Below are 17,111 nucleotides of genomic sequence, written 5' to 3'. Positions count from 1 at the left end.
GTAAGCTACGGGTCCGACACGATCAATAATCTTGAATGGTCCAATATACCTTGGATTTAATTTCCCTCGTTTACTAAATCGAACAACGCCTTTCCAAGGTGCAACTTTAAGCATGACCATCTCTCCAATTTCGAATTCTATATCTTTTCTTTTAATGTCAGCGTAGCTCTTTTGTCGACTTTGGGCAGTTTTCAACCGTTGTTGAATTTGGATGATCTTCTCGGTAGTTTCTTGTATAATCTCCGGACCCGTAATCTGTCTATCCCCCACCTCACTCCAACAAATCGGAGACCTGCACTTTCTACCATAAAGTGCTTCAAACGGCGCCATCTCAATGCTTGAATGGTAGCTGTTGTTGTAGGAAAATTCTGCTAACGGTAGATGTCGATCCCAACTTTTTCCGAAATCAATAACACATGCTCGTAGCATGTCTTCAAGCGTTTGTATCGTCCTTTCGATCTGCCCATCAGTTTGTGGATGATAGGCAGTACTCATGTCTAGACGAGTTCCTAATGCTTGCTGTAATGTCTGCCAGAATCTTGAAATAAATCTGCCATCCCTATCAGAGATAATAGAGATTGGTATTCCATGTCTAGAGATGACTTCCTTCAAATACAGTCGTGCTAACTTCTCCATCTTGTCATCTTCTCTTATTGGTAGGAAGTGTGCGGATTTGGTGAGACGATCAACTATTACCCAAATAGTATCAAAACCACTTGCAGTCCTTGGCAATTTAGTGATGAAATCCATGGTAATGTTTTCCCATTTCCATTCCGGGATTTCGGGTTGTTGAAGTAGACCTGATGGTTTCTGATGCTCAGCTTTGACCTTAGAACACGTCAAACATTCTCCTACGTATTTAGCAACATCGGCTTTCATACCCGGCCACCAAAAATGTTTCTTGAGATCCTTGTACATCTTCCCCGTTCCAGGATGTATTGAGTATCTGGTTTTATGAGCTTCTCTAAGTACCATTTCTCTCATATCTCCAAATTTTGGTACCCAAATCCTTTCAGCCCTATACCGGGTTCCGTCTTCCCGAATATTAAGATGCTTCTCCGATCCTTTGGGTATTTCATCCTTTAAATTTCCCTCTTTTAAAACTCCTTGTTGCGCCTCCTTTATTTGAGTAGTAAGGTTATTATGAATCATTATATTCATAGATTTTACTCGAATGGGTTCTCTGTCCTTCCTGCTCAAGGCATCGGCTACCACATTTGCCTTCCCCGGGTGGTAACGAATCTCAAAGTCGTAATCATTCAATAATTCAATCCACCTACGCTGCCTCATATTCAGTTGTTTCTGATTAAATATGTGTTGAAGACTTTTGTGGTCGGTATATATAATACTTTTGACCCCATATAAGTAGTGCCTCCAAGTCTTTAATGCAAAAACAACCGCGCCTAATTCCAAATCATGCGTCGTATAATTTTGTTCGTGAATCTTCAATTGTCTAGACGCATAAGCAATCACCTTCGTTCGTTGCATTAATACACAACCGAGACCTTGTTTTGATGCATCACAATAAATCATAAAATCATCATTCCCTTCAGGCAATGACAATATAGGTGCCGTAGTTAGCTTTTTCTTCAATAACTGAAACGCTTTCTCTTGTTCATCATTCCATTCAAATTTCTTCCCTTTATGCGTTAATGCAGTCAAGGGTTTTGCTATTCTGGAAAAATCTTGGATGAACCTTCTGTAGTAACCAGCTAGTCCTAAAAACTGGCGTATGTGTTTCAGAGTTTTCGGGGTTTCCCACTTTTCAACAGTTTCTATCTTTGCCGGATCCACCTTAATACCTTCTTTGTTCACTATGTGACCGAGGAATTGAACTTCTTCCAACCAAAATCCACACTTTGAAAACTTAGTGTACAATTCTTCCTTTCTCAATACTTCTAACACCTTTCTCAAATGTTCACCGTGTTCTTGGTCATTCTTTGAGTAAATAAGTATGTCATCAATGAAAACAATGACAAACTTGTCAAGGTATGGTCCACACACTCGGTTCATAAGGTCCATGAACACAGCTGGTGCATTAGTTAAACCAAACGGCATGACCATAAACTCGTAATGACCATAACGTGTTCTGAAAGCAATCTTTGGAATATCATCTTCTTTCACCCGCATTTGATGATACCCGGAACGTAAGTCAATCTTTGAATAAACAGACGAGCCTTGTAGTTGATCAAATAAGTCGTCGATTCTCGGTAGTGGGTAGCGGTTCTTGATGGTAAGTTTGTTCAACTCTCGGTAGTCGATACACAACCTGAATGTACCATCTTTCTTCTTGACAAACAAAACAGGAGCTCCCCACGGTGATGTGCTTGGTCGAATGAAACCACGCTCTAAAAGTTCTTGTAATTGGCTTTGTAGTTCTTTCATCTCGCTGGGTGCGAGTCTGTAAGGAGCACGAGCTATTGGTGCAGCTCCTGGTACAAGATCTATTTGAAATTCAACGGATCGATGTGGGGGTAATCCCGGTAATTCTTTCGGAAATACATCGGGAAATTCTTTTGCAATGGGAACATCATTGATGCTCTTTTCTTCAGTTTGTACTTTCTCGACGTGTGCTAGAACAGCATAGCAACCTTTTCTTATTAGTTTTTGTGCCTTCAAATTACTAATAAGATGTAGCTTCGTGTTGCCCTTTTCTCCGTACACCATTAAGGGTTTTCCTTTTTCTCGTATAATGCGAATTGCATTTTTGTAACAAACGATCTCTGCTTTCACTTCTTTCAACCAGTCCATACCGATTATCACATCAAAACTCCCTAACTCTACTGGTATTAAATCAATCTTAAATGTTTCGCTAACCAGTTTAATTTCTCGATTCCGACATATATTATCTGCTGAAATTAATTTACCATTTGCTAATTCGAGTAAAAATTTACTATCCAAAGGCGTCAATGGGCAACTTAATTTAGCACAAAAATCTCTACTCATATAGCTTCTATCCGCACCCGAATCAAATAAAACGTAAGCAAATTTATTGTCAATAAGAAACGTACCCGTAACAAGCTCCGGGTCTTCCTGTGCCTCTGCCGCATTAATATTGAAAACTCTTCCGTGGCCTTGTCCATTCGTGTTCTCCTGGTTCGGGCAATTTCTAATAATGTGGCCCGGTTTTCCACATTTATAACAAACTACATTGGCATAGCTTGCTCCGACACTACTTGCTCCGCCATTACTCGTTCCGACACCATTTGTTCCTTTCGTTCTATTAACCCCTGGTCCGTAGACCTCACACTTAGCCGCGCTATGACCATTTCTTTTACACTTGTTGCAAAATTTGGTGCAGAACCCCGAGTGATACTTTTCACACCTTTGGCATAGCTGCTTCTGATTGTTGTTGTTGTTGCGGTTATTATTGTTGTTGGGATGATTGTTGTAGTTGCTGTTGTTGTTGTTGTTGTTGTTGTTGTTGGGCCGTTTGTTGTAGTTGCGATTGATGTTGCGATTGTTGGGATAATTGTTGCGATTGCTGTTGTTGTTGTATTGGTGATTCTTATCACCATTTTCCTCCCACTTTCTTTTGACTTGCTTCACATTGGCCTCTTCAGCAGTCTGTTCTTTAATTCTTTCTTCAATCTGGTTCACTAGTTTGTGAGCCATTCTACATGCCTGTTGTATGGAGGCGGGCTCGTGTGAACTTATATCTTCTTGGATTCTTTCCGGTAATCCTTTCACAAACGCGTCGATCTTCTCTTCCTCATCTTCGAATGCTCCCAGACACAATAGGCACAATTCTGTGAATCGTCTTTCATACGTGGTAATATCAAATCCTTGGGTTCGTAACCCTCTAAATTCTGACTTGAGCTTATTGACCTCGGTTCTGGGACGGTACTTCTCGTTCATCAAGTGCTTGAATGCTGACCACGGTAGTGCGTACGCATCGTCTTGTCCCACTTGCTCTAGATAGGTATTCCACCATGTTAACGCAGAACCTGTGAAGGTATGCGTAGCGTACTTCACTTTGTCCTCTTTGTACACTTACTTATGGCAAACACCGATTCGACCTTCTCGGTCCACTGTTTCAATCCGATCGGTCCTTCGGTTCCATCAAATTCCAAAGGTTTGCAGGCAGTGAATTCTTTGTAGGTGCATCCTACACGATTTCCTGTACTGCTAGATCCAAGGTTATTGTTGGTATGTAGCGCAGCCTGTACTGCGGCTATGTTTGAAGCTAGAAAAGTACGGAATTCCTCTTCATTCATATTCACTGTGTGTCGAGTAGTCGGTGCCATTTCCTTCAAAATAGTCAAATGGAACAAGTTAATCATACAGAATATTAAGAGTAGTTAATAGTATTTCGTAGCATAATATGAACTCATTTATAAAAGCTTTTTCTTCATATTAGCGTTTTATAAGTTTAAATTTGGGTAGTACCTACCCGTTAAGTTCATACTTAGTAGCTAATATACAATTCAACTACTACAATTCTATATGAAAAACTGATTATAATAATATTTCGCGTTCAAACTTTTATACAATATTTTACAAACTTACAATACCGCTTATTTTACATAAAGCATGAAATATAGCACACAATAACTTTGATACAAGATAGTTGTGAAGATAATTCTAGCTAGTACACAAGTCGTTCAGCAAAGGCAATAAAGACACGTAATTCATACGTCCAGAAACAAGTCATGCATTCTGGTTTTACTAGGACTACTTCCCATCCTTGGTCTTGTGCAACATAACCGTTATGGCCGTTGATAAGACAGCGTGTTGTAACGTCGTCAAAGGGACGAGGGTTACGTAATGTCCAACAGTCCCGTAACAATCTAAAAACCTCATTTCTTACCCCAATTACCGACTCCGTCACTTGTGGGAACGTTTTGTTTAATAGCTGTAGCCCAATGTTCTTTTTCTCACTTTGGTGAGAAGCGAACATTACTAACCCATAAGCATAGCATGCTTCTTTATGTTGCATGTTAGCCGCTTTTTCTAAATCATGAAGTCCTATATTCGGATACATTGAGTCAAAATAATTTCTTAACCCGTTGCGTAAAATAGCATTTGAGTTCCCCGCAATATATGCATCAAAGTAAACACATCGTAACTTATGGGTTTCCCAATGTGATATCCCCCATCTTTCAAACGAAAGTCTCTTATAAACCAAGACATTCTTGGAACGTTCTTCGAATGTCTTACAAACTGATCTCGCCTTAAATAGTTGTGCCGAGGAATTCTGACCGACTCTAGACAAGATTTCATCAATCATGTCTCCGGGTAGGTCTCTTAAAATATTGGGTTGTCTATCTATTTTGTGTTTTTATACTGTAAAATAGACAAGAGTTAGATTCATAAAAAAAAAATACTTATTAATACAAGCAATTTTTACATATATCATAAAGCATAAGCACACTATATTACATATATTACACCACATGAATACAACTATCTTATTCCGACTCGCTTGTTTCTTCTTCTTCGGTTTTGGTTCGTTTTGCCAAGTTTCTAGGGATATATGATTTTCCCCTAATACGAGCCGTCGTTATCCACATTGGTTTAGAAAAACCTGGTGGTTTAGAGGTTCCCGGGTCATTGTTACAACTTAAGGACTTCGGGGGTTGACGATACATATAAAGTTCATCGGGGTTGGAATTAGATTTCTCTATTTTTATGCCCTTTCCCTTATTATTTTCTTTTGCCTTTTTAAATTCAGTTGGGGTAATTTCTATAACATCATCGAAATTCTCGTCGGAATCCGATTCATCGGAGAATTGGTAATCCTCCCAATATTTTGCTTCCTTGGCGGAAACACCATTGACCATAATTAACCTTGGTCGGTTGGTTGAGGATTTTCTTTTACTTAACCGTTTTATTATTTCCCCCACCGGTTCTATTTCTTCATCCGGTTCCGATTCTTCTTCCGGTTCCGACTCTTCTTCCGGTTCCTCTTCGGGAACTTGTGAATCAGTCCACGAATCATTCCAATTTACATTTGACTCTTCATTATTATTAGGTGAGTCAATGGGACTTGTTCTAGAGGTAGACATCTATCACATAATATCAAACGCGTTAATAGATTAATATATCACATAATATTCACATGTTAAAAATATATAGTTTCCAACAAAATTTGTTAAGCAATTATTTTTCAAGTAAACACGGTCGAAGTCCAGACTCACTAATGCATCCTAACAAACTCGATAAGACACACTAATGCAAAATTCTGGTTCTCTAAGACCAACGCTCGGATACCAACTGAAATGTCCCGTTCTTATTGATTAAAAATGTTCCATATTAATTGATTTCGTTGCGAGGTTTTGACCTCTATATGAGACGTTTTTCAAAGACTGCATTCATTTTTAAACAAACCATAACCTTTATTTCATCAATAAAGGTTTAAAAAGCTTTACGTAGATTATCAAATAATGATAATCTAAAATATCCTGTTTACACACGACCATTACATAATGGTTTACAATACAAATATGTTACAACAAAATAAGTTTCTTGAATGCAGTTTTTACACAATATCATACAAGCATGGACTCCAAATCTTGTCCTTATTTAAGTATGCGACAGCGGAAGCTCTTAATAATCACCTGAGAATAAACATGCTTAAAACGTCAACAAAAATGTTGGTGAGTTATAGGTTTAACCTATATATATCAAATCGTAACAATAGACCACAAGATTTCATATTTCAATACACATCCCATACATAGAGATAAAAATCATTCATATGGTGAACACCTGGTAACCGACATTAACAAGATGCATATATATAAGAATATCCCCATCATTCCGGGACACCCTTCGGATATGATATAAATTTCGAAGTACTAAAGCATCCGGTACTTTGGATGGGGTTTGTTAGGCCCAATAGATCTATCTTTAGGATTCGCGTCAATTAGGGTGTCTGTTCCCTAATTCTTAGATTACCAGACTTAATAAAAAGGGGCATATTCGATTTCGATAATTCAACCATAGAATGTAGTTTCACGTACTTGTGTCTATTTTGTAAATCATTTATAAAACCTGCATGTATTCTCATCCCAAAAATATTAGATTTTAAAAGTGGGACTATAACTCACTTTCACAGATTTTTACTTCGTCGAGAAGTAAGACTTGGCCACTGGTTGATTCACGAACCTATAACAATATATACATATATATCAAAGTATGTTCAAAATATATTTACAACACTTTTAATATATTTTGATGTTTTAAGTTTATTAAGTCAGCTGTCCTCGTTAGTAACCTATAACTAGTTGTCCACAGTTAGATATACAGAAATAAATCGATAAATATTATCTTGAATCAATCCACGACCCAGTGTATACGTATCTCAGTATTGATCACAACTCAAACTATACATATTTTGGAATCAACCTCAACCCTGTATAGCTAACTCCAACATTCACATATAGAGTGTCTATGGTTGTTCCGAAATATATATAGATGTGTCGACATGATAGGTCAAAACATTGTATACGTGTCTATGGTATCTCAAGATTACATAATATACAATACAAGTTGATTAAGTTATGGTTGGAATATATTTGTTACCAATTTTCACGTAGCTAAAATGAGAAAAATTATCCAATCTTGTTTTACCCATAACTTCTTCATTTTAAATCCGTTTTGAGTGAATCAAATTGCTATGGTTTTATATTGAACTCTATTTTATGAATCTAAACAGAAAAAGTATAGGTTTATAGTCGGAAAAATAAGTTACAAGTCGTTTTTATAAAGGTAGTCATTTCAGTCGAAAGAACGACGTCTAGATGACCATTTTAGAAAACATGCTTCCACTTTGAGTTTAACCATAATTTTTGGATATAGTTTCATGTTCATAATAAAAATCATTTTCTCAGAATAACAACTTTTAAATCAAAGTTTATCATAGTTTTTAATTAACTAACCCAAAACAGCCCGCGGTGTTACTACGACGGCGTAAATCCGGTTTTACGGTGTTTTTCGTGTTTCCAGGTTTTAAATCATTAAGTTAGCATATCATATAGATATAGAACATGTGTTTAGTTTATTTTAAAAGTCAAGTTAGAAGGATTAACTTTTGTTTGCGAACAAGTTTAGAATTAACTAAACTATGTTCTAGTGATTACAAGTTTAAACCTTCGAATAAGATAGCTTTATATGTATGAATCGAATGATGTTATGAACATCATTACTACCTTAAGTTCCTTGGATAAACCTACTGGAAAAGAGAAAAATGGATCTAGCTTCAATGGATCCTTGGATGGCTCGAAGTTCTTGAAGCAGAATCATGACACGAAAACAAGTTCAAGTAAGATCATCACTTAAAATAAGATTGTTATAGTTATAGAAATTGAACCAAAGTTTGAATATGATTATTACCTTGTATTAGAATGGTAACCTACTATAAGAAACAAAGATTTCTTGAGGTTGGATGATCACCTTACAAGATTGGAAGTGAGCTAGCAAACTTGAAAGTATTCTTGATTTTATGAAACTAGAACTTTTGGAATTTATGAAGAACACTTAGAACTTGAAGATAGAACTTGAGAGAGATCAATTAGATGAAGAAAATTAAAGAATGAAAGTGTTTGTAGGTGTTTTTGGTCGTTGGTGTATGGATTAGATATAAATGATATGTTATTTTGTTTTCATGTAAATAAGTCATGAATGATTACTCATATTTTTGTAATTTTATTAGGTGACTCACATGGGCTGCTAAGAGCTGATCATTAGAGTGTATATACCAATAGTACATACATCTAAAAGCTGTGTATTGTACGAGTACGAATACGGGTGCATATGAGTAGAATTGTTGATGAAACTGAACGAGGATGTAATTGTAAGCATTTTTGTTAAGTAGAAGTATTTTGATAAGTGTATTGAAGTCTTTCAAAAGTTTATAAATACATATTAAAACACTACATGTATATACATTTTAACTGAGTCGTTAAGTCATCGTTAGTCGTTACATGTAAGTGTTGTTTTGAAACTTTTAGGTTAACGATCTTGTTAAATGTTGTTAACCCAATGTTTATAATATCAAATGATATTTTAAATTATTATATTATCATGATATTATCATGTATGAATATCTCTTAATATGATATATATACATTAAATGTCTTTACAACGATAATCGTTACATATATGTCTCGTTTAAAAATCATTAAGTTAGTAGTCTTGTTTTTACATATGTAGTTTATTGTTAATATACTTAATGATATGTTTACTTATCATAGTATCATGTTAACTATATATATATCCATATATATGTCATCATATAGTTTTTACAAGTTTTAACGTTCGTGAATCACCGGTCAACTTGGGTGGTCAATTGTCTATATGAAACATATTTCAATTAATCAAGTCTTAACAAGTTTGATTGCTTAACATGTTGGAAACATTTAATCATGTAAATATCAATCTCAATTAATATATATAAACATGGAAAAGTTCGGGTCACTACAGAATACCCCGGTGATTTCTGACAACCAGTTTACTGCGCCGATTCCAAATTGGCTAGTGGGGCTATCTGCACCCCAAGACGCTCCAATGCATTCATACTTTGAGGTTGTAGGAATACGTCTTCCGAACCCGGTACAACAAGTACAAGTTGAACCTACCACGGTTCAAGCCCCAGAGGTTGTAGAGGAACCTGTAGTACAACCACCCGGGCCAGCTAATCCTCCACTTAGGGTAAACCTCAAACGTTCTAGGGTAGCACACCAAGCTCAACTCGTGAGGATCAGGGAACCTAGGTCACCTAGGATTGAACCAACCATTTCCACAATAACTGAGGTGAGCAGTGACACCGATTATTCAGCAACTGAATCATCTCCTGAACATTCTCCTAAGAGAACACGATTTATGCCCGATGAGATGATTCAGACTCTGCCAACCCAACGAGTAACTAGATCTAGGACTTCGACACCTATCGTCCGCCAAACAGTTACTCCAACCATTGGTGATACGGACCAAGACCTAGAGCCTATTAGGTCACCCTCACCCATTTCTGTATCACATCCAATAATAACAGTAAGCCCTACACTAAATGAAGCGCAAGCTACGGTAGGCAAGAGAGCTAAATGCACGGATGGTAAAAAGACCAATCAGCCCATCCAATCTAAACAGGACTTAATAATAAATCCTACCCAGTAAGATGCTTCGGCATCTAAGGAAGTAAAGTCTTCCTCTGCAGTAAACTATGCGTTGACTCAATCGATTAAGGAAACTTAATCAGTGAAGTCCAGAACGGCTGAAGAGGAGCCGAAAAGTCTTAAAGGAACCCTGCGTATCGGCTGGAAATCCTCCTATGCCTCAACGTACAACAGGGTCTCGAGGTTCGGCTTATCTTGATGAGGGAGATCTGCCGCGTCCCATGGAAACGAGTTAACATGAAAATCCTTCGGGATATTTATTAGACTTCCAGCAGACTGATCCCTTGGTTCAAGAAATTGATCCATTGGTTCAAACCACTTCTCTTCCGTATTTTGAATCTCAGGGTCTAGAGGAAGAGTCTTTAACTGAAAGAGATGTGACACCTCATGGTTTATCAATGATTTCAGGAGTCAGAGATAGCAATATCTCTGCGAGATCTAAACTGACGGGTAGTTCTACTACTTTGTCAGAGTCCCATGAGACTAAAGTCATGGAGGCGGATGCTTCGAAAGAAACTTCGCCGGTGACAACTTCGATTGTTGCCCAACCTCCATCAGAAGGGGATATCACGAATCTAACTAGTAGTACGTATCGCCCTACATATAAGAATAATACCACACATATATCCTTACCTGCCCTCACGGCAAATCAAACACTTCCACCGACATCGCCTTCAACAGTTGCTGCTGATGCTGACGTTATTCATTGTTACACCGTTGTTTCACTAACTGGGTCACCTTCTCGGATTTCAAATAGCTATGGATTTAGATATCTCTCTGACAATGAGGTGGAGGAACTATATCTTGCTGAGTTTGCTAAATGAACTGATCTTGATGAAGTTCGCGAGACTATGATGATTTATCTTGAGCAAGCAAGAGTAGTATATCTTTTATCTCCATGTAAGTCACCTGGACCAATTCACATACCTGATCATGATGATTTCGATCCCGATAATCTTATTGAGGGGGAGAATAGGCAAGGAGGGTATTGGTCCAGTGGTTTTCAACAATGAACTCATGAAGCTGGTTCGTCTAGTCAACATAAGGATCATGATGTTGTTGAAATACCTGATTTTGCAAGTGATGAAATAGAGGAAATTCAATGTGAGAGTTTTCTAGATTAATCAGAAGGTCAGAGAGAGGGTGACTCAGGGATTTTAATGATTATGGATTCAACTGATCAAACTGAGAATATGTCAGCTCAAGAGGACAATCGAAAGTTTGATAATATTGAAAATATTTTAAAGGGGTCGTCCAGTGTCGCCAATGAATTCAATGAACATCAATTTGTCAACTTGACATCTCCAACCGATGAATTTGGGATACACTTTGAAAAAGGAGATTTTCTCTAATGGTAAGGAAGATATTACGACTCCTCCCGATCTTAATGTTCCATTTCAAATTGCAGAGATTGTTCTTGAGCGTGATGCTGATTTCCAACTTAGTGAGGATGAAGAGAAGATGATTCTTCATTCACCATTCATAGAACAACAAGCTTACAGAATCTATGGTGATTCTGATCTTGTCCTTTCTGCATCAATGAGTGTTCTGGGTGCATGGAAATATCATAAGAATCCGGAATATCTCAAAGCTTATCTGAGTGTTCGCGACAAATTCAAATTGAAGAATGAAGAGAAACTTAAAGAACGGCGAAATTCAGAGATCAAAAGCATCAATAAGGTTTTGATGATTAACAAGTATGGAGTGAAGATGCCAGTGTTTCAAGTAACTATAATGGATGATGAGGATTATCAGTTCTCAGAAGCAGATTTTGATAAACTGAAGATGGACGACATCATTTTCATCTACAATTACTTGATAGACTTGAAAGAATCTGCAATAACTTATCATGCTACTGTAATGAAGGTAGTCTACAAATTTATTCTTGACTCGATGAGATGGATGTATGTTCATGACTTTCAAATGGGGTTAGAATCTGGACACAAAAAGCTCGGAATTAAACCGCCAAATCAAGTGATTGAAGAGCTAAGATATATGTCCTTACTTGAAGTAAGTGACTGTCCATATGTGTTTGCATTTTTCAATTCTCACTATGCAAAGGTCTTCATCAGAGTCTCAGATTTCAGAAGATAGTCAGACGGAACTTTGATGTATGCTTTCAAATATTTAAGATGGAGACTGATCAACAGTTGTTATTCAACTGAAGATAATGAGATTGTCAAATACATTCTCACAAGACTGAAGAGTCGTCTTAAAACAAGAGTGAACATACGAAGATATGAGAATCTCAAGGGATTCAAATCCAAAGTTCACTTCAGAGGAACAAAGTTCCTTTAGATGATTACTCAATAGGATTATATTGTAAAAAATTCACATTTAACACTAAGGGGAGATTGTTAGGACCCCGAAGTTGTATAGTGTTAATGTGAAATATGCTTAAATGAATGTTCCTTAGAAGAGGGCTATATAAGGAACCTAAGTAGTCCTAATTAGATAGCCATTTCATTGTAAACGAGTTCTAGAAGCTGTGGAATGTAAATCTTTTTGATTCTCTCTCATACCGAGTCTGTTTCATACATACCGAATCTCATTCTAACTTGTCTTTTCTTCTAATCTTAACATGATCTGACCTATCAGATTAAATCCGGGATTTGGTTGACAGGGTATTGAACGTAATAGACTGAAACATTAGGATTCTCATACTCAACTTGATATTCTTCAGGGGGTTGCGGGTTGGTACAGTTGATACAGGAATGAGCATGGTTAACCTGCTACTGTTGCTTCTTCAATTCTCTGAGTTGTTTGGCAAGAGACTCCATTTGTCCGTGAGGGATTTGATGGTATCCATTTGATTATTAAGTGCAGAGAGTGGAGTAGATGATAAAGTTGTTTCACCACTGTTCCAGTCATGATGTTGTCTTGTTTTCGAGCAACTCCCATGCTTCGTCTGCAATTTGGTTCATCGGATTTCCTTGAGTTGATGGGTCGATAGTTGCCCCATGATTTACCGTAAGACCATTGTAGAAGGTATGGATTTGAGTTGAACGTTCTAGCTGGTGATTAGGGCATTTCTTCAGCATGGTTTTGAATTGCTCCCATGCGGTGTAAAGAGATACATCATAACTTTGTTTAAATTTAATGATGTCATTCTTAAGCTTGGTTTGTTTAGAAGGAGGGAAATATTTGGTTAGGAATTTAGTAGCCATCTTCGTCCATGACGTGATGGAATCTTTTTCCAATCCTTCAAACCATGTCCGTGCATGATAAGTGAGAGAATAGGGGAACAAGTATATTCGGAATATATCTTGTCCTATCCCTAGCTGTTTGTAGGAGTTCGAAAGAGATATAAATTTACCAAGGTGAGAATTAAGATCATCATTCGGTTGTCCATGAAATTGACAGCCATTTTAGATGATCTGTATAATATGATGCTTTAATTCGAACGAGTATCCTTGGATCTTTAGGAATCTGGTTGGTCCTCCTCGACCTTCAATCGAGGGTTTGGTGTTTTCTGCTAGAGTAACATGTAACGCCGTTCGGTTTTTGATTCGTTCTTCCTTGCGTGCTTTAGAGATTATTGCGTCTGGATTAGGTACGAATAACAACGGCCCTGGTCTAGATCGAGTATGGGTCATACACTGAGTATGCCCTTTGTTTTTAAATTTTAGGTAGATATGCAAAGTTCCTAATTTAGTCTAAAGTAAAATAAAGTAATCTTAATCTAAGGTAATCTAGGGTAATCTAAGGTAATGCAATCTAAAGTAATCTAAGCTAATTATCCTAAGTTTTAATATGTTTTTTGGTTCTTACTACTGATTCCCAGGTATTTTGATAATAGAGCTTTGCATGAACTGTTCAACAAACCAAGTGGCCAAATCGACTACGGAGAGGCGGGATCCTTTTTCGTCCCAATATAATTGGCGACTATTCAGAAAATTCAACAACCAAGTCCGTGTATAATTATCTTTCTTAGACACCACTAAATGCTTGAAAATAGGTTTGATAGAAGCAGTATTGTCTGATACCAGTTCCCCGGCAGCGTCGCCAAAAACTTACACCCTCTTGATATGACCAAAACGTACAGTTTTATTTATGCGGTGTCGTTAGGTCGCAAGACGTCAGAATCAGCTATCAGGAGAGGATGCAATAGTTCTAAATTTATATTTAGCGGTGCCTAAATCGTACTACTCCTTATTATGGTAAGTAAGGGAAATATCACCTAGGGTCGAATTTTTAAGAGATCAGTAGAATCGAACCTATATTTATAACTTAAGATAATCCTAAAGTGAAGTAGTAGTTGTATATTACCTAAATTCGGGTTTTCTAGTTTATAAGGTAAATAAAGTGTAGCGACCCGACAAAATCGTCATTAACGGCACCGACTACTTAGGTCCCGTTACGTGGTCATAAGTCTTAAAAAAATAACGTTTGACCAAAAGATGTCGCATTCATTTCAAAAGTAAAGATTGTTCCCCAGTTTACAAGAATTGTTCATCCAAAAGTTACGTTACAAAGTTAAGTACAAACGAAATCCTATGCGACACAGTTTTAAATAAAGTCAAAAGACGCTCCATGTATGCACATATACTCGACATCCAATGCAAGTATCAAAGTAATGAGCGGAAGCATGTAACACATATCGTTCAAAGACCTGAGAAAAACATAGAAATCTGTCAACGAAAACGTTGGTGAAATCATAGGTTTAGTAAATGAGTATGTAAGTAAAATAAGTTGAACCACAAGTTATAGTATAAGTCGATTTTCCGAATCGTTTGAATTCCATAAGTATTGTTGTTTACCGAGCACCCAATTATCAAAGCTTAACCGTATCGTTTACCTCAGCATAAAAGTGTTAGAACATACACCGTACCAGAATATATTTCATTCGCTTAACGGTAGCGAACCGTCCGAATGAGGGTTAGTCAAACCCGTATGGATCCACACAACATAGTCTCACTTACACCATCTGATGTAATTAATGATAATTGAATTGAGGGTTTTCGTTCAAACTCGTCCGTATCTTTGTATTCGTATTCGTGTTCGATGTATAAAAATATGAAAGGTATATATACATATGAAATGTATATAAGTATGTAACGTATATGTTTCTCAGCCCACGATTTAAAAATATAAAAGTTGTTGAAAAAAAGTGGGACTATGATCTCACCTTGAGTGCAAGAGTATAATAGTACTTCACAAGTAACGTATGCAAGAACGAATGCTAGTCTTGACCTAAACAAATAGGTTTGTATCAATTAACTGGTTACGACACAAGGTCGGGTGAAATGTGTTCAATTAGTCCTATGGCTCGTTACGACTTGAAAAGTATAGCATGTGAATCACGTTGTCAAGTTTCATGCAAGAATCAAGTATAAAATAAAGACTAGAACGATTGCATAAGTGTTTAGTTAAGTTTGACTAAAAGTCAAACTTGGTCAAAGTCAAAGTCAATGGGGTCGGGTCGGGTATCCGACAATTTTTCTAAGTTATATAATCATATATGAGCATGTTGGCCAAGTTTCATGTTAATCGGAGGTCCGTAGCATATCAAACATTTTACGTCAAATGACCAAGCAAAACAGCCCATTTTAGTGTATCAGGACGGTGTCCCAAAATCAGGACGGTGTCCCAATATGAAGAGTGGGATGGCGTCCCAAAATCAGGACGGCGTCCCAAATTGAAGAGTGGGACGGCGTCCCAAAAATCAGGACGGCGTCCCAATGGGCATTCAGGTCCTGTTTGCAGAAAAACACAAGTGCACGACCCAAACTTCAAACAATCACAATTTATGATCCGCAAACAATTAGAACATGTATTTTATATCACCGGAAAGCTCTTTCGACAAGGAACGCAACTAAGCACTTTTCATCAAGCAAAAACATCATATACAATAACCGAAATCCCGTCAAGTGATCAATAGAGGTTTATTTTCAAGTTTCAAGTTCATCAATTGCAATTTAAGTTTCGGGAATCCAATTTATACATATGATATGCCGTTTTGAAGGTAATGAAACATGTAATACAACTAAACACTTATAAATAACATTAACAAGCATTCAACGCATCAAAAGTTCGTTTTAAGAGTTGTCAAACCCTAACCAAAACCTCAAAATCACTAATCATGTTAATGTAAGGTTTTCATGTCAATCAACACACCAAAACGAAGCTATTGAAGTAACTAACACTTTGAACACACAAACATTAACATCTAAACACATTTCATCATCCAAAATCAAAGATTAAGCATACACTTTTCATTTTCAAGCTAGTTACACCAAAACATCAAGATCGAGCATACAAATCATATATTCATGTTATACACGAGCCATAGACACTAACTAACAACATATCAAGTCAAAAACATGAATTTGAGAAATCTAGAGTTTTAGAAATGTTACCCAAAATCGGTGTAGTTAGTATCAAATCGTAGAGGATGACGAGAGGATTAAGAATATGTAGTCGGATTTGTTGTGAGCTTCCAAGATCAAAATTAGATGATGAATTTTGTGTTTGTGTTCTTGAGAGAAAAGGAAGAAAGAAAAAGAGGAAGAAGATGGTGAAATGAAGTGTGTGGTGGTGAGGAGTCACTAGTTAGCCAAGTTTACCCGAGTGGCGAGATTAGTCCCTCAAGTTTGTTGTCGGGTGCGGGAAATAACCAAACGAATATTTTTAAAACGCAAGTTAACGAGAGATGTTATAATCGAGTAACGGGATTATCATGAACACTAGTTAACGAAGTGCACGAGTATAGGTGACGAGGGATGTTATTTAAAAAAAAAAAAAAGACGGTGTTAAAATAATTTAACGGAAAAACGCGGGATGTTACATTATCCACGCCTTAAAAGAAATTTCGTCCCGAAATTTAGTTGGAGGTAATAGTCGATGTCTCTTCCTTGAGACCTTGCATTGTCAATGCTATGAATAAGTGAAGATACGTCCTTGGGCATTCCCACGAATTTGGACAGTCGGGGTTTTATGTTGTATTAAGGCTTGGTTTTACGATCCACAATTTCAACCAGTTTCCCATGAAGGGGA

Source organism: Rutidosis leptorrhynchoides, chromosome 3 (genome assembly GCF_046630445.1).
Source record: "Rutidosis leptorrhynchoides isolate AG116_Rl617_1_P2 chromosome 3, CSIRO_AGI_Rlap_v1, whole genome shotgun sequence".
NCBI classification, from domain to species: domain Eukaryota; kingdom Viridiplantae; phylum Streptophyta; class Magnoliopsida; order Asterales; family Asteraceae; genus Rutidosis; species Rutidosis leptorrhynchoides.
The sequence above is the reverse complement of the archived record's forward strand: the minus strand, read 5'-3'. Positions refer to the sequence as shown.